The sequence below is a fragment of the Dermacentor silvarum genome, chromosome 1, assembly GCF_013339745.2.
Source record: "Dermacentor silvarum isolate Dsil-2018 chromosome 1, BIME_Dsil_1.4, whole genome shotgun sequence".
Classification (NCBI taxonomy): Eukaryota; Metazoa; Arthropoda; class Arachnida; order Ixodida; family Ixodidae; genus Dermacentor; species Dermacentor silvarum.
Genome location: NC_051154.1, coordinates 210,188,171 through 210,207,160, shown reverse-complemented (window position 1 = coordinate 210,207,160; position 18,990 = coordinate 210,188,171). Strand labels below are relative to the sequence as shown.

Sequence of the window (18,990 nt, the reverse complement as noted above, 5' to 3'; positions counted from 1 at the left end):
ACAGGTCCCGGGTTCAAATCCCGGACGAGCCCACTCATTTTTTATGTTCGTTGTCACAGTCAGTTGGAAGGTGGTCAAATATAATTAACAAAAGAAAATTTATTCACATTTGTCTTTTCTTTTCTGCTTCGTTTCACTCGTAGTGCAGATGTGATGAAAGGTGCTCATTGTTCTGCATTTTTGCACGCAACCAAGATATTACGAAAGTGCAAACATGCAACTGAGTCTGAACGTGTTCGGCTCGTTGGTCTACGGGTATGATTCTCGCGTAGGGTGCGACAGGTCCCGGGTTCAAATCCCGGACGAGCCCACTCATTTTTTATGTTCGTTGTCACAGTCAGTTGGAAGGTGGTCAAATATAATTAACAAAAGAAAATTTATTCACATTTGTCTTTTCTTTTCTGCTTCGTTTCACTCGTAGTGCAGATGTGATGAAAGGTGCTCATTGTTCTGCATTTTTGCACGCAACCAAGATATTACGAAAGTGCAAACATGCAACTGAGTCTGAACGTGTTCGGCTCGTTGGTCTACGGGTATGATTCTCGCGTAGGGTGCGACAGGTCCCGGGTTCAAATCCCGGACGAGCCCACTCATTTTTTATGTTCGTTGTCACAGTCAGTTGGAAGGTGGTCAAATATAATTAACAAAAGAAAATTTATTCACATTTGTCTTTTCTTTTCTGCTTCGTTTCACTCGTAGTGCAGATGTGATGAAAGGTGCTCATTGTTCTGCATTTTTGCACGCAACCAAGATATTACGAAAGTGCAAACATGCAACTGAGTCTGAACGTGTTCGGCTCGTTGGTCTACGGGTATGATTCTCGCGTAGGGTGCGACAGGTCCCGGGTTCAAATCCCGGACGAGCCCACTCATTTTTATGTTCGTTGTCACATTCAGTTGGAAGGTGGTCAAATATAATTAACAAAAGAAAATTTATTCACATTTGTCTTTTCTTTTCTGCTTCGTTTCACTCGTAGTGCAGATGTGATGAAAGGTGCTCATTGTTCTGCATTTTTGCACGCAACCAAGATATTACGAAAGTGCAAACATGCAACTGAGTCTGAACGTGTTCGGCTCGTTGGTCTACGGGTATGATTCTCGCGTAGGGTGCGACAGGTCCCGGGTTCAAATCCCGGACGAGCCCACTCATTTTTTATGTTCGTTGTCACAGTCAGTTGGAAGGTGGTCAAATATAATTAACAAAAGAAAATTTATTCACATTTGTCTTTTCTTTTCTGCTTCGTTTCACTCGTAGTGCAGATGTGATGAAAGGTGCTCATTGTTCTGCATTTTTGCACGCAACCAAGATATTACGAAAGTGCAAACATGCAACTGAGTCTGAACGTGTTCGGCTCGTTGGTCTACGGGTATGATTCTCGCGTAGGGTGCGACAGGTCCCGGGTTCAAATCCCGGACGAGCCCACTCATTTTTTATGTTCGTTGTCACAGTCAGTTGGAAGGTGGTCAAATATAATTAACAAAAGAAAATTTATTCACATTTGTCTTTTCTTTTCTGCTTCGTTTCACTCGTAGTGCAGATGTGATGAAAGGTGCTCATTGTTCTGCATTTTTGCACGCAACCAAGATATTACGAAAGTGCAAACATGCAACTGAGTTGAAACGTGTTCGGCTCGTTGGTCTACGGGTATGATTCTCGCGTAGGGTGCGACAGGTCCCGGGTTCAAATCCCGGACGAGCCCACTCATTCTTTTATGTTCGTTGTCACAGTCAGTTGGAAGGCGGTCAAATATAATTAACAAAAGAAAATTTATTAACATTTGTCTTTTCTTTTCTGCTTCGTTTCGCTCGTAGTCCAGATGTGATGAAAGGCGCTCATTGTTCTGCATTTTTGCACGCAACCAAGATATTACGAAAGTGCAAACATGCAACTGAGTTTAAACGTGTTCGGCTCGTTGGTGTAGGGGTATGATTCTCGCTTAGGGTGTGAGAGGTCCCGGGTTCAAATCCCGGACGAGCCCACTCATTTTTTATGTTACTTGTCACAGTCAGTTGGAAGGTGGTCAAATATATTTAACAAAAGAAAATTTATTCACATTTGGCAAGAGCTGGTGGAAGCCCAGAAAATCAACCAACTCGAGAGGCTGAAGCTCACGCCGACGGGCAGATCGGTCCTTGCGCGCCTTGGCTACGGAGAACGCTACATCTCCGACGCGGACCGCAAGGTCAAGATACCGCCATGCTTAAGAGAATCCTTGAGCATCGACAAACTACCGCGCAACATGCATCCCGAGCATCATCGGGGACGCCGGCTCGCTCGAGACGACGCCATCCGAAGACGCCACAAACACGATCCAGATGCTCGCTACGTAGATGCGTCCAAATACCCGGAAAAAACCGCTTACGCCCTGAGTGTGGTTGACTCGAGAGGCAAAGAACTGGCATCCGCCACAGTCAGGGTGCGGAACTCGGAGACAGCGGAAGAAGCGGCGATCGCCCTCGCCACCACCACGAGCACGAACGTGGTCGCAGTCTTCACGGACTCCCAATCCGCAGTACGCAATTACACGAGAGGCCGAATATCGGTGGAAGCAGTCAAAATTCTGCAGAAAAGAAGCACTCCGCTCCCTTACACCTGCGTCACGTGGGTACCAGGGCACGAGGGGCTCGAGGGAAACGAAGCGGCACACGCCGCGGCCCGCGATCACGTCAACCGGGCCTCTCTCGCCGCCTCGCGAGACCCCCGACCACTTGGTCACGCTGCGGAAGCGGAGACAATACCCCCCACGTATAACGCCATCCTCCAACACTACCGACTGGGACGCAGGGTGTACCCGCCACCTCATCCAAAACTGACGAAAGAGGAAAGTACCGCATTCCGAAGACTGCAGAGCAATACGTACACCCATGGGATCCTCATGCATCGCATCCACCCGACACTACACACCTACAACTGCCCGATCTGTGCCGTGCCAGACACTCTGGCTCATTTGCTACTCGAGTGCCTGTGGCGCCCCGAAGATGCCGTTACCAAACATACAACGTCCGGAGACGTCAACCTCCTCGCCGAGACGTGGGAGGCCAAGATCTCCACCCCGGCCCTGAACGAACAACGACGTCTTGTCGCCAGAGCCCGGGATGCCATCACGGCCAGAGGATTCCTGGAATGAGGGACCCTCCCACCTAGAGTGATCCACAGCTCAAACGCTCGGGAACACCGTCTCGAAAATTAAAGTTTATTTCATCATCATCATTCTCTTTTCTTTTTTGCTTCGTTTCGCTCGTAGTGCAGATGTGACGAAAGGCGCTCATTGTTCTGCATTTTTGCACTCAACCAAGATATTACGAAAGTGCAAACATGCAACTGAGTTTAAACGTGTTCGGCTCGTTGGTCTGATTCCAGTTCCGGCTTCCGAAGCGAACGGTTGTGTTAGCATGTGCTCCCTCGGAGCGGATACAAGGTCGATTCACATAGGTCGCGAAGCTTCGGGCGAAAAGCGGTTCAGAACGAATTGTCACCGACATCAGCAAGGGTGGTTATGGGATCAGCGATTGAAGCGCCACTATGTTTGGAGGGAACAAACACTGGGAAAGAAAAAAGTGTTTTATATATAAAGAGAGACACAGTTAGACTCATTCGACGAAAATAAAATTTCTAATCAATTTTATATACGCATTGCGAGAAAAGAAGAGACAATTCTGCTGTACTTGATCATTATCAATAAATACCTTTTTTCAGTGCCCACCGTAAGAGCACCCACCGATAGCGGCGGGCGTTGAAGCCGCTATCACTTGCAATGCAATGCAGCTCTTGAACTGTGCAGAAAGGCGCGCTCGTAAAGTTAACCTGTTACAATACCCCCCCCCCCCCCCCCCTCACATGTTGTGTTGTTTTGCTTGCCGACGTTTGTCTAAATTTGGTGACGCGTGTAGTCTCATTGTTTCTAAACCTATGCAGTCAAAAGAAGCAAGTTGCGACCACCAGATAATTGTTTAATTTAGCTGTTTTCGTGCGACAGCGCTGGCCGACGGGCTTGGCGTCCGACGAAAGGACGAGCACTCTACGCCCAAAGCGTTCGTCGGCCTCCAAAGAAAGTATGTTCTGTGCAGGGATGCGATTTCGACACCCGTACGGCTGACCTTCTCCTGCATCGCTTTCCGCACTGAAAGCTCGCAACGCCCATCGAGTCGTATGGCGGGCCATTTGAATATACAGCTGTAGTGGCAGGCCTCCGAAAACAAATTTCGCGCCTTTGAGAACAAAATGACGTCACTTCTTTTTTAACAGATATGACGTCACATTATTTTTTCTTCCACCGGAAGTGTTCCCTCCTCACACAGATGGCGCTAAGCCCCATGAACCGCCGATGAACCGCCATGTTTTGAACGTATGGGCTTCTATGGAAGCTTCGCTAGCAGGTATATCTACCTTGGCGGATACAGCGGCCAATGGCCGCGGAATCAGGTCTTCTGACAACCCGGCTGAAGATTATCAGGTTGTTTTGCCGCATCCGCCCACAGGTGAATCAGTTTTGAATACCGTTTTTTTGCACGGTTGCCTTAAGGCAAGGCCGTTTCGATGCGAGCATTTCCGCGATGCACTCGACCGTCTTTCGCTGCTGCCGGAGGTGTTTGCTCTCGGGGCATACCAAATGAATCACCTGTGGGCAGTAACATTTAAGGACGAAGAAGGAAAAAAGAGGATACTGTCTGCAGACGCCTTCAATGTGAAGGACGAGCGCTGTATGTTTATAGACCCCTGCGACCGAGGCGTTCGTCTGAAACTTTACTGGCTACTTCATGGGGTACCAGACTACGATGTTCGAACAGCACTTGCCGCCTTCGGAAAGGTGACGGAAATCAACAGAGAAAAATGGAAAGTTAAAGGCTGCTTCGATAAAGGGTCGACACCGCGGTCCGTAACGTTGAAGGTGGGCGTTACCATCGACGATCTGCCTCATCAGCTGCGTGTCGGTGAAGACTTGGCACTCGTTCACGTCCCAGGTAGAGCTCCGCTTTGCCTTCGATGCCACGGCATCGGCCACATACGTCGCGAGTGCCGTGTTCCACGTTGCGGGCTCTGTCGTCGTTACGGCCACGACGAGACCCAGTGCGTGCGCTCCTATGCCAGCGTAACAGGCCCGGCCCGGAGGGATTTGGTTTCTGAGCACATGATGGACGCAGCAGATGCAGAAGATGCCACGCGAGGTCACGGCGATGATGGGAAGGCGGAGGCCCCAAAGCGTCTACAAACACTATGTGAAAGCGTCAAGGAATTGAGCCGCGAGAAAGACCCTGCGCGTGTTGCTACCGCAGCGAGCCCAGAAGCGCTAAAAGAAGACGCAATCAAGACCCAAGGCACCGATGGCACTCTTCCTGAGAACACGAAAGCCACAGAGGATGCCATCACCGATGTCGACATGGCAGTGACTGGCAGCGGTCCTGTAAAGAGGACGCGAGAGGAGACTGGGGACACCATTGCGAGAGGTGTTTCAGCAACAACCGGGGAACCTCCCACAAAGGCTGCAACTTCCAGACGGCAGTCTTTCAAGCCAGTGCCAAACCTTACAACAGACCGACGGACTAATTCCACGCCGCCGGCTTTTTAGTGGCGTCTACCCCTTTTTTTCTCTTTTTCCGTTGTACAACCCCGCTCACGGAAAGGGGCGTTCTAGTGCTTTAGTTCTCTGGAAGTGCAGCGAGTATGGAGCCTACTCTCGCCGCGGGTGGGCCTGCATGTTTGACGCGAATATGTGAATAGGATATTGGCAATTTTTCCTAATAGAGATGGCAGCTAAATTTAAACATGCCCTGCGTGTCGCGACCTTCAATACGAGAGGCCTTTCTGCGCGAAGAAGACAATGTCAGCTAAATCGAATTCTTTTAGAAAATGATATTGATTTGTTAGCCGTCCAAGAGAATAAAATCGAAAGTGAAGAACTAACAGATCGAATGGTTGAAGTCTTTCGCAACAGATATAATGTGTGTGTGAGTCATGCCATTGGTAGGGCTGGTGGCTCTGCTATCTTTATTCGAAAGAGCCTTGGGATCATTGAATTTGTGTCTTCTTGTGACAATGGCCGACTAGTTTTTTGTGATTTTATTTATGCTGAAATTCCCTGGCGTGTAGTTTGTGTCTATGCACCGAATAGAACCTTTGAGCGAGAAATTTTCTTTAGTACCATGCGACCCTGTCTAAAATGCGAGAGAAGTGATTGCTTGGAAACTTCAATTGCGTATGCAGACCCGAAGATAGATCCAATAGTAAAACTTATAGCGATAAAAGTGCAGAATTATTGCATCAAATGATTGAGGATAATGAACTCGAAGATGTAGCTTTAGTGTTGACGCATGAAGACCAAGCAAAATACACCCATTTTCAAAATGTATCTCATGCCAGATTAGAGCGAATTTATGTCCCTTTTGAGTTAGTGTCTTTATGTTCCCATTATGATACACAGCATGTAAGCTTTAGTGATCACTCATTAGTCATACTTACCATTGGTACAAAGAAAAAAGTGTCGAAGTTTAACTGGGAATTGTGGAAATTCCACAACAAATTACTACAGGATGACTTTTTCGTTGCAAAGATCAAGTAATATATAGATAGCATGCGGTTGAATCAAACATGCAACTTTATGCTGGTGTGGGAACAGTTTAAATGCGACTTCAAGGTCGCCGCATTGGAAAGAGCAAGTGTTTTAAGGCAGAAAGAAAGGCAGCAAGAAAAAGAGCTGCATAGCGAGTTAGATTACATGGTTAGCGTAGAAAATGCTAAGCCTGGGCCGTTCTCGAAAGAAATAAAAGAAGTAAAGGCGAAGCTCGAGACCATATAAGCAGAAAATTATCGTGGCGCAGTGATAAGGGCGAGATCCGAGCGGCTTTGGTTGGGCGAAACGCCCACCAAACGCGCGCTATGCGACGAAAAGAAACATGCAGTATCAAAAGAAATTAACGAAATCAGTTTTCGCAATGACGTTACTCAAAATCGTGAACTGATACAGCTTGCCTTTGTTGAATAATATAGAACGTTATTTAGTCATAAAACATGCGATACTGAACGATTTCTAAGCGAATTTCTGCCGCTTATGCCTAAGCTTTCTGAGGAAACAAAACAGTCACCGGAAAGGCCAATAACAGTCGCGGAAGTTGAGCAGGCGATAGACGATCTCAGTCCTGGCAAATCTCCTGGTCAGATGGTCTCGGTGCAGCCATGTACAAGTTCTTCAAAAGGAACATGGCAGAGTCCCTACATCGAGTTATAAAAGAATGCTACGAAGAAAAACTAACACCACCGTCCTTTCGAACATCGCATGTGATCCTGATTCCGAAAACTAATGACCCGGTGAAACTGCTTTCCGTGTAAGCATACCGACTAATAAGCTTAACGAATACTGATTACAAAATCTTTATGAAAGTTTTAGCTCGCCGTTTCCAAAGTGTTATCAAGTCCCTTGTAGGTCCACATCAGACTTGCGGAATTAAAGGAAGATAAATTCTTACAAATATTCACGTAGCAAGAACTGTTCTCGAATGTTGCGACGCTATGCAGGATCGAGTTGCAATGGTTCAACTGGATTTGAACAAGGCTTTTGATAGAGTAGTGCATGAAATTCCGTTCCTCATCCTGAAGCCCGTCAATGTAGGATCTGTAATTATAGATGGTCTGAAAATGGTCTATGATAAATGTACAGCGAGACTTGTCATCAATAAGAAACTAAGTGAAATGATTCGCGTTGGAACATCTGTAAAACAAGGCTGTTGTTTGTCATCCCTCCTCTTTGATCTTTACCTGGAACCCTTTTGTTTAAAAGTACTTGCAAATCCGAGTATTCGAGGCTACACTTTCTTCAACCGTGAAGTTAAAATCCTCGCTTATGCGGATGATATATCTGCATTTTGCGCAAATGAAGAAAGCGTGTACGAAGTTGTAGAAGAGGCTAATAATTTTTGTAGAGCAACAGGAAGCATGATAAGCTGGAATAAATGTCTTGGGTTCTGGCATGGCAGCTGGGAGAGTGCTCCAGACAGGATGTGCAACATAAAATGGAGCACAACTCCCGATAGCTATCTAGGAGTTGAACTGAAACACTATAAGGACAGCAATAACTATTGGGCAGATGAAGCAAGAAGAGTTAAATTACAAACCGAAAAATGGGGGGGGGGGGGGGTCGCAATTTTTCTATGTTTTCAAGAGCCGCCGTTTGTAATGTGTTTTTGATAGCTAAGGTGTACTATGTACTCCAGGTGTAAAGCATGACTAGGTACAAAAACTGCACAGAGTGTTTGCAGTCTTTATCTGGGAGTCGACTTGGGAGCGCATGAGTCGTTGCAGCCTTTTTCATAAAGTTAAAAACGGGGGCTTGGGGCTATCGCACCTGTTTTTTAAGCAGATTGTGACGAGGTTTTTCTTCTTGCGTGATCAAGCTGACGTATTTCTTCGAACTGCAATCCAAGTGTGATTACGAGATGCCTTGCCAGACTACGTTGTATCAACTTATTTTTTTCGGCCAGTGTTCTTATCTGGCTACCTACGCGAAGTTGTAGAGGCTATGCAGATTCTTAGGGCCAGATTTTCCTATATCGACTGTGACACGTAAGCGATTGTACAAAGACTTACTTGATGTTTTTTTTAGCCAATTCCTGTGTACCGCGGGCTGTACCAGCTGGGCTCAGAGCGCGACGTCCTCAAGCGTGTTAAGCGTATGCCAGTGAAAGCCTCAATGAAATCCTTTTTTTTCCAATTGCATACCGATACCCTCCCTGTAAAACCATGGCTGCAGAGCAAAGGCCTCTTGGTTCCATGGTCTGTAAACTGCCTAGTATGTAGAAAACCGGAAACAATTGAACATCTTTTTCTTGATTGCCATGACGCGATGTTCCTATGGGATGTGCTTCAAAGGACTTTAAGAAAGGACCTGCCTTTAAGCGCTTTCGGAATTCGTTACTTACCTTGTGTGGAACCAGAGGGTGTACCAAGGGTGTTCATGGTGATGTGTATGCACAGTGTCTGGCGAACAAGAATGGACGTCAGACATGCGCATTTGAGTCCAAGATCGGCAAGAGATTATTTCATTGAAACTGTTATCTACATGCGAGATGTATACAAGGCACTAGATGATCCTCCAGAATGGATTACTGTTTTTGATCATTTGGCCAAAATCAGGCCATTTTAAAACACACGAACTAGCCGAGTGGCTAGGGATTTTCCTGTACATTTTGTTTGCAATTGCTGTATCTGTGAAATGTTGATCACAAGGCAATAAAGAAAAAAAAAAGGCTTGTTGGTCTATGGGTACGATTCTCGCTTAGAGTGCGAAAGGTCCCGGCTTGAAATCCCGGACGAGCCCGCTCATTTTTTTATGTTCCTTGTCACAGTCAGTTGGAAGGTGGTCAAATATATTTAACAAAAGAAAATTTATTCACATTTGTCTTTTCTGCTTCGTTTCGCTCGTAGTACAGATGTGATGAAAAGCGTCATTGTTCTGCATTTTTGCACGCAACCAAGATATCACGAAAGTGCGAACGTGCCACTGCGCTTAAACGTGTTCGGCTCGTTGGTCTAGGGGTATGATTCTCGCTTAGGGTGCGAGAGGTCCCGGGTTCAAATCCCGGACGAGCCCACTCATTTTTTATGTTCCTTGTCACAGTCAGTTGGAAGGTGGTCAAATATATTTAACAACAGAAAATTTATTCACATTTGTCTTTTCTGCTTCGTTTCGCTCGTAGTGCAGATGTGATGAAAAGCGTCATTGTTCTGCATTTTTGCACGCAACCAAGATATCACGAAAGTGCGAACGTGCCACTGCGCTTAAACGTGTTCGGCTCGTTGGTCTAGGGGTATGATTCTCGCTTAGGGTGCGAGAGGTCCCGGGTTGAAATCCCGGACGAGCCCACTCATTTTTTATGTTCCTTGTCACAGTTAGTTGGAAGGTGGTCAAATATATTTAACAACAGAAAATTTATTCACATTTGTCTTTTCTTTTTTGCTTCGTTTCGCTCGTAGTGCAGATGTGATGAAAGGCGCTCATTGTTCTGCATTTTTGCACGCAACCAAGATATTACGAAAGTGCAAACATGCCACTGAGTTTAAACGCGTTCGGCTCGTTGGTCTTCATTCCACTTCCGGCCATCACAGTGAACGGTCGCGGAATGTCTTGCTCCTCAGGAGCGGTTACAGCGGCCCTCGGCCGCGGTTCCCGGTCAACGGAAAAACCTTCTCCGGATTACCAGATGGTTCTACCACAACTGCCTTCAGGTGCAAGTGTTTTGAACACTGTTTTTATTCACGGCGAAGTGAAAGCTCGGCCTTACCGTGTCGAGCATTTCAGGGATGCGCTTTCGCGACTCATGCTGCTGCCGGAAGTGGTGGCCCTCGGGGCCTATCAGATGAATCATGTGTGGGCCGTAACTTTTTCGAACGAGGCGGCCAAAAAGAAGATATTGGACACAGAAGGATTCCTTGTCAAGGAACACCGTTGCGTAGTCATTGACCCGTGCAACCAGGGTGTCAGGCTCAAGCTCTTCTGGCTGTTGCATGGTGTTCCTGACGAAGACGTCAGAACAGCCTTGGCACCGTCCGGAAGAGTAACTGAAGTGACGAGAGAGAAGTGGAGAGTCCAGGGCTGCAACGACAAAGGAACCACGACACGGTCTGTGGTCCTGAAACTCAAGCCCGGAATGACAGCAGACGACCTACCACACCAACTTCGTGTTGCGGAAGACCTGGATCTCGTCATTGTCCCGGGCAGAGCACCCCTCTGCCTCCGGTGCCGTGGCACTGGACACATTCGACGAGAATGCCGGGTTCCACGCTGTGGGCTGTGTCGTCGCTTTGGCCACGACGAGACCCAGTGCGTGAGGACGTACGCCAACGTTGCAGGCCCAGGCAGGAGCGAGGACTCGTCCGAGCTTCTCATGGATCAAGAGGACGCCGAAGAGGCCGCCAAAGGAGCAGCTGAAGGGGCGGCGGCTCAGTCTGCACCACTGGTTACGAAGACCGCAAAGGTGAACCTGAAGGGGATAGATGAAGGCAATGTGCCGGATTCTGCGCCTCCACCTGCCAAGGTTCAAGTGACGGAAGCTGGTGCTGACGTGACGGGCGCGTCGTCAGAAATCACCCCACCTCCGACCAAAGTGGCTGACGAGCCAGTTAGCGTCAGTGAGGACATGGACCTGACTTCCGACGCTAAGGGCGCCGGAAAGCGGTTGCGTGACGATGTTGAGGACCACAGCCAAAACACCGACGGCGTGGATACCGAAGGACCGACACCAAAAACACCGACAGTCCGACGGTCGACGCTGAAGGTCAAGCCCAACGTGCCGCCAGACAGACGGCCGTCACATGCGCCGCCTCCGCCTTAGCGGAGGTAGTGCCCCGGAAAGAACTTTCCGCACCCGATCTTTGATCGGGAGTGATTCTACGAGGACGTCGTTTTGCAGTTGTCGCCTTCAAAGAGCAACACCAAGCATCAGTGTATACAACAGCCGCTATGTTTCCTCGAACCGTGTGAGTAGGGGCCCACCTTAATTGCAGCTAACACAATGGCAAACGAAATTAACATCACCACTCCGCTTCGTTTGGCGACATTAAACGTCAGAGGGCTGTCACAGCGGCGAAGACAATGTCAGATTAGCCGCATGCTATTAGAAAAAGACATTGATTTGATGGCAGTCCAAGAAACAAAAATTGAATCAGAGGAAAAAACGGATCGATGGGCAGAAATTTTCAGAACGAATTACAACGTATGCGTTTGCCATGCGAATGGTACTTCTGGTGGCTGCCTTCTTTTTATTAGAAACAGTATTGGGATAACAGAGCAGCAAGTTACTTCATGTCAGGGAGGGCGTATGTTTATTTGTGATTTTTCTTTTTCTGGACTGCTTTGGCGGGCGGTGTGTGTATATGCACCTAATAATGCTTGTGCACGCGAAGAATTTTTTGTTTACCTGAGGTCTTTCTTGGTGTGTGAAAGGCACGTTCTAGTGTTTGGCGACTTTAATTGTGTGTGCCGGCCGATAGATAGATCGAAAAAGCTGCTCAGTCAAGATAGAAGCGCAACTGTTCTGCATGAAATTTTGTGTGAAGTTGATCTGGAGGATGTTGGAAGTGTTCTTGGTTCTGACAGTGATGTGCAATATACGCATTTTCAAGGAGACTGCCACTCGAGGTTAGACCGTATCTATGTCCCTTTTCTCTTAGTTCCGCTCCTTTCTAGCTACAGTGTCGAATGCATCAGTTTCAGTGACCATTGCTTGGTAATGGTTACGATAGGTACGAAAAGCAAAGAGAAAAAATTTAATTGGCACTTATGGAAACTTAATGACAATTTATTGCAGGATGAATTGTTTCTACGAAGAATAAAAGAGAAATTAGAAAATGTTCTCCTTCAAAATGCGGAAAATGTTGTAGAAGCTTGGGAACTGTTTAAAACCGAAGCGAAAATAATTGCTTTAGAGAGAGCATGCGTGTTGCGGCACAAACAAAAGCAAGAAGAACGTCAACTGCAGTGCACGTTAGCATACCTTTTGAACATGGAAAGAGGCGCGGCTGGTACATTTGTAAGCGATATCAAAGAACTTAAAGCGAAACTTGAAGTCATTGATGAAGAGAGATATCGCGGCGCCATTTTGAGAGCACGCGCAGAACGAGTATGGTTGGGTGAAACGCCCACCAAGCGAGCGCTAAGTGATGAGAAGAGACACGCATTGAGTAAGGAAATAAAAGAAATAGTTTATTAAGGGCAGCTTACAAACGACAAGGAAATGATAGAACGTGCTTTTGTGGACCACTATAGTACGCTGCTAAGCAAGAGAGCAAGCGATATCTCGGCGTTTAAAAGTGATTATTTGCCTCTGATGCCGAGAATTGATGGTGAACTTAAGGAAGCTCTTGAAAGGCATATTTCTGTAGAAGAAATTGAAAAGGCTATCGATGACCTCAGTGCAAGAAAATCGCCTGGACCAGATGGTCTTGGGGCAGCGATATATAAAATTTTCAAGGTTGAAGTAGCACAGGCTCTGTATCGCTTCATAACGAAGTGTTATGAACAAAAATGGACGCCTCCTTCCTTCCGACAGACTCATGTGGTACTTATACCTAAAGTTACTGACCCCATAAAGCTTCAATCAGTAGAGGCCTACCGACCAATAAGTTTAGCTAACATTGATTATAAAGTATTCATGAAGGTGCTCGCCCAACGTCTTCAGAGTGTAGTGAAATCCCTAGTAGGTACACATCAGACATGCGGTATAAAAGGTAGGACTATTTTCACAAATATACACACAGCGCGAAGCATACTTGAATGTTGCGATTTGATGCAAGATCGTGTAGCTATGCTACAACTGGATTTAGCCAAAGCTTTTGACAGAGTGTCGCACGAGATCCTGTTTCTGCTTCTTGAATACATGAATGTCGGAACAGTCATTTTGGATGGGGTGAAAATGGTTTATGATGGTTGTACAACAAACCTAATTATCAACAACAGACTCAGCAGACGAATTCCAGTACTGTCTAGCATAAAACAAGGGTGTCCGATCTCGGCCTTGCTTTTCGCTCTTTATTTAGAACCTTTCTGTTTAAAGATACTTCAGAGCCATAGTATTCGCGGGTACACGTTTTTTGGCAGAGAAATAAAAGTGTTAGCCTATGCTGACGACATAGCAGTGTTCTGTCGCGATAAGCAAAGCATTGCAGAAGTAGTGAAGGAAGCCCAATCTTTTTGTAGTGCTTCTGGTAGTGCCATAAGTTGGCCAAAGTGTTTAGGATTTTGGCACGGGGACTGGCAAGATACGCCAGAATTGTTTTGCAGAATGCAGTGGAGTGTGATACCCGGCACTTATCTTGGGGTTCCACTCGGCAACTACCGAGAGCCAGTAGAATACTGGACGAATGAGAGGGACAGAATGAAAGAACAAACTAACAAATGGGGAGGCCACAACTTTTCGATGTTTGCAAGAGCCAAAGTGTGTAATATGTTTTTAGTAGCTAAAGTGTTTTACGTCTTGCAGGTGCTATGCATGAGCCGATCTTCAGTTCAAAAAATACACAGAGTGTTTGCGGAATTTATTTGGGGTTCAGTATGGGAACGCATGAGCAGATTTAATTTGTTTCACTCTTTGCGCAACGGCGGACTCAGTTTAACTCATTTGTTTTTCAAGCAACTTGTGTCGAGATTTGTTTTTTTTCGTGACCAAAGTGATGGGTTTCTGCGCACGGTGATCCAAGTGAGATTACGTGACGCTTTGCCTGATTTCGTTGTATCGTCGTACGCAGTCAAACCGATGGTACTAAAAGGTTATCTGCGTGAAGTTATCACGGCGATTCGTCTTCTAAATGCGAGATTTTCTAGGGAGTATTTCTTTGAAGTGTCACGAAAAAAATTATATAAGGATCTTGTTGACGTTTTTGTACCTATGCCAGTGTATCGTTCTATGTACAACTTAGGGCCTGAATGTGATGTTCTCAAAAGAGTAAGGAATATGCCTGTAAGAGCTAACACAAAATCCTTCTTTTTCAAGCTGCACACTGACACACTGCCGGTTAAGCAATGGCTAAGGAGCAAGGGTTTGTTAGTCCCATGGTCCGTCAATTGCCTTATATGCAATAAGGAAGAAACAATTGAACATATTTTTCTTGACTGCCACGATGCCCGCTTTCTTTGGGACATTCTGCAGCGAACTTTAAAAAAGGAGCTCCCGATTAGTGCTTTTGGAATAAGGTTCTTGCCATGCGCAGAACCTGACGGTGTGCCGGCGGACATGTTAATGCTATTGTGTATGCAAAGCGTATGGAGAACTCGAATGGCTGTACACAATGCTGATGTACATGCGAGGTCAGCCAGATACTATTTTGTTGAAAATGTTGTTTACACACGGGAAGTGTTGAAAATGCAAAGTGAACCACCGGAATGGCTTCAAGTGTTGGACAGTTTGGCTTCGTTGAAGCCATTTTAACATGACGCTACAGTCTTTTAACGACTGGTTATTTTAATCTCGTATTTATTTGACATGTTGTTTTTGTGTATTTGCCAAGTCGGTATTAAAGAAAAAAAAAGGCTCGTTGGTCTAGGGGTATGATTCTCGCTTAGGGTGCGAGAAGTCCCGGGTTCAAATCCCGGACGAGCCCACTCATTTTTTATGTTCCTTGTCACAGTCAGTTGGAAGGTGGTCAAATATATTTAACAAAAGAAAATTTATTTACATTTGTCTTTTCTTTTTTTTTTTTGCTTCGTTTCCCTCGTAGTGCAGATGTGATGAAAGGCGCTCATTGTTCTGCATTTTTGCACGCAACCAAGATATTACGAAAGTGCAAACATGCAACTGAGTTTAAACGTGTTCGGCTCGTTGTTCTGAGGATTCTACTTCCGGCCACCGCAGTGAACGGACGCAGTATACCTTGCTCCGTAGGGGCGGTTACAGCGGCCCTCGGCAGTGGTACCAGGTGTACTGATAAGCCTTACCTGAAATACCAAGTTGTTTTGCCTCATCTGCCTTCAGGTACTTCAGTTTTGTACACTGTATTTTTGCACGCTGACGTTAAAACCAGGCCGTATCGGGTCGAGCACTTTCGAGATGCTATCGCGCACTGCTGCCGGAAGTGGTGGCCCTTGGCGCTTTCCAAATGAACCACGTATGGGCGGTGACCTTCCGTGATGAGGCTGCAAAGAAAAAGATGCTAGCGGCGGAATCTTTCAACGTTAAAGACCAACCCTGCGTCGTATTTGATCCCTGCAACCAAGGCATCATGCTGAAGCTTTATTGGCTGTTGCACTTCGTTCATGACGACGTTCGTGCAGCCTTAGCCCCTTACGGAAAGGTTACAGACGTCACCCGAGAAAAGTGACGAGTACAGAGATGCAATGACAAAGGGTCCACCACCCGTGTGGTGACACTCCAGCCAAAACCTGGCGTGACAGTTGAAGACTTGCCTCACCAGGTGTGTGTCGCCGAGAACTTAGCGCTCGTGCATGTTCCAGGAAGACCCCCGTTATGCCTCCGGTGCCTTGGAACTGGACATATCCGGCGCGAGTGCCACATACCACGCTGTGCACTTTGCCGCCGCTACGGCCACGAAGAACAAGAGTGCGTGAGGTCGTAAGCTGGGGTTATAAGACCAGTTAAAGGCGACGAAATGGCTGAACACATAATGGACCACGCTGACGCTGATGCGGCGTCCCGAGCAGAGACCGAAGAGCAGGCGGCAAATAGCACGCACCCCGAAGCGACTCCAACACCGGAGGAAACCAAGAGCTCCAGTGGCGGCCAGACTGTCGTGCAAAGCGCTTGCTGTCTGAGAAACCGACTACTGAATAAAATTTGACTGGGACAAAGGGCGCGCCATCAGCGAGCACGTCGGAGTCGACCACGAAAGACGGGACCGAGGATTCCGAGGATGTCGAAATGATAGCAGCCGCCAAAGCAGCTGCAAAGAGGCCTCGCGAGGTCACCGACATACGGATATGAAGAGACACCGGAACGATCGAGCAGCGGCGAACCTTCGCCGAAGGCGTCTATAACAAGCCGAACCGGAAGTGCGGACGACTTCAACACCGTCCCCGTGTTAGCGGGGAACGGACTGTGCCGAGACAGCGTGCCCTCAGTGCAAGACCTGCCCTAGCGGACATGTAGATTGTGCCGCGTACTGTTTTTTTGCCTTTATTGCCTGCCCAGACGTGAGTACCATTCTGTCTGTATGCCTAATCTCAACATGGCTGTTAATGTGACAGTTCCCTTTTGTGTAGGGACGTTAAATGTGAAGGGTTTGGCATCCCGCAGAAGGCAGTGCCAGATAAACCGGCTCTTGTTAGAAGATGATATCGACATAATGGCAGTGCAGGAAACCAAAGTAGAAAGCGAAGAACAAACATACAGAATGGTCGAGCCTTTCAGGAATAGGTATACTGTATGTATGTCTCACGCCAGAGGAACTTCCACGGGTTGCATAGTACTTGTTCGAAAATGCACTGATTTTGTGGTGCAAACTGTCACGTGTAGTGCTAACGGTAGGCTACTAGTATTGGACTTCAGTTTTTGGGGCCGCCTCTGGCGCGCAATATGTGTTTATGCGCCGAATAAGATTCACAAACGCGAAGAATACATAGGAAACCTGAAAGCCTGCATGACGTACGAAAGAAACATAATATTATTTGGGGACTTTAACTGTGTGTGTAGACCTCAAGATCGAGCAAACAGATTGACCTATGGCGATAAAAGTGCGTCACTGTTAAACGCGCTTGTAAACGAGTTTGAACTATACGACGTTGGTTGTATTTTTGACGGTGACGAGCACGTACAGTATACGCACTATCAAGGTGTAAGTCACGCTAGACTTAATCGCATATATGTTACTGCTGAAATCACACCGGATCTTACTGCGTACAGAGTAAAGAACGTCACATTTAGTGATCACTGCTTGGTGACAGCGACGGCAGGAATCAAAACAAAAGTGTCAAGATTCGGCTGGAATTTGTGGAAATTAAACGATAAATTGTTGGATGATGAAATTTTTCTTAAAAAAAGTAAAGGAGAAGATAGATGGAATATTTTCCCTCGAAACTTCTAATTTCACAATGGTTTGGGAACAATTTAAAAACGAAGTAAAGATTGCCGCGATTGAACGAGCTTGCGTGCTGCGTAGAAATGAAAAACAGCAAGAGAAAGAACTGAAGAGCACGTTAGATTTTATGACTACTGTTCAGAGTACTAACCCTGGACACTTTAGCAAGGAAATACGGGACATGAAAAGTAAACATGAAGTGATCGATGAGAATAAATATCGTGGGGCGATGGTCAGAGCACGAGCGGAAAGACTATGGCTCGGGGAAACGCCTACTAAGCGGGCATTCAGTGAAGAAAAAAGGCAAGCAGTAAAAAAAGAGATAAAAGAAATAAGATATAAAAACGAAGCGACACGTGATGACGAATTGATAAAGAAAGCGTTTGTTGAGTGTTATCAAAGACTGCTAAGCCCTAAAATAAATGATGCAGTAGCTTCTCGAAATGATTTTCTATCGATCATGCCAAGGCTAGACGATGAAGTGAGAGAAACGCTTGAACGGCCAATTAGTCTGCATGAGGTAGAACAGGCCATTAATGAACTAAGCACCGGCAAGGCACCGGGACCTGATGGACTAGGGGCTGCCATTTACAAAACCTTCAAGAAAGAACTGGTATAAGCTTTACACCGCGTGATAGATGAGTGCTATGATCAAAAAATGGCAACTTTATCGTTTAGAAAATGCCATGTAGTACTAATTCCAAAATCAGATGATCCCAGGAAATTGATGGCTGTTGAGGCCTATCGACCAATAAGCCTTACGAATGTAGACTATAAAATTTTTACAAAGGTGCTAGCCAAGAGATTGCAGAGCGTTATCACACACCTCGTACTACCTCACCAGACATGTGGCATCAAAGGAAGGACAATTTACACAAATATAAACACCGCTAGAACTATCCTAGAATGCTGCGACATAAATCGTGATAACATAGCTATGATACAAATGGATCTTCAGAAAGCCTTTGACAGGGTTAATCATGACATATTACAGTTAGTATTAGAACATTGTAATGTAGGAAGTGTCATCACTGAAGGCATCAAAATGGTGTATGAAAAAAAAATTAAATTATTGGGTTTTACGTGCCAAAACCACGATCTGATTATGAGGCACGCCGTAGTGGGGGACTCCGGAAATTTGGACCACCTGGGGTTCTTTAACGTGCACCTAAATCTAAGTACACGGGTGTTTTCGCATTTTGCCCCCATCGAAATGCGGCCGCCGTGGCCAAATGGTGTATGAAGAGTGTGCCGTAAACCTTATAATCAACACCCTAAGTGAGAACGTTCCAGTGCTGTCAGGTATAAAACAAGGGTGCGCGTGCTCGTGTCTTCTTTTTGCACCTTATTTGGAACCCTTATGTTTAAAAATTCTAAGAAATGAAAGGGTAAATGGTTATTCCTATTACACCAGCAAAGTGAAGATACTGGCATATGCAGACGACATAGCCATATTCTGCAGAGACAAGGACAGTA

General features: G+C 46.3%; 4 non-coding genes across 4 annotated transcripts; all 4 read left to right on the top strand.

Annotated features, from left to right (window-relative positions):
• The first annotated feature begins 1,906 nt into the window (after positions 1–1,906).
• On the top strand, positions 1,907–1,978 carry Trnap-agg (transfer RNA proline (anticodon AGG)). The gene has a single exon. It is a non-coding gene; the product is annotated as a tRNA-Pro (tRNA).
• A 7,530-nt stretch (positions 1,979–9,508) lies between these two features.
• Positions 9,509–9,580, top strand: Trnap-agg (transfer RNA proline (anticodon AGG)). The gene has a single exon. It is a non-coding gene; the product is annotated as a tRNA-Pro (tRNA).
• Positions 9,581–9,780: 200 nt separating this feature from the next.
• On the top strand, positions 9,781–9,852 carry Trnap-agg (transfer RNA proline (anticodon AGG)). The gene has a single exon. It is a non-coding gene; the product is annotated as a tRNA-Pro (tRNA).
• Positions 9,853–15,012: 5,160 nt separating this feature from the next.
• Positions 15,013–15,084, top strand: Trnap-agg (transfer RNA proline (anticodon AGG)). The gene has a single exon. It is a non-coding gene; the product is annotated as a tRNA-Pro (tRNA).
• The last annotated feature ends 3,906 nt before the right edge of the window (positions 15,085–18,990 follow it).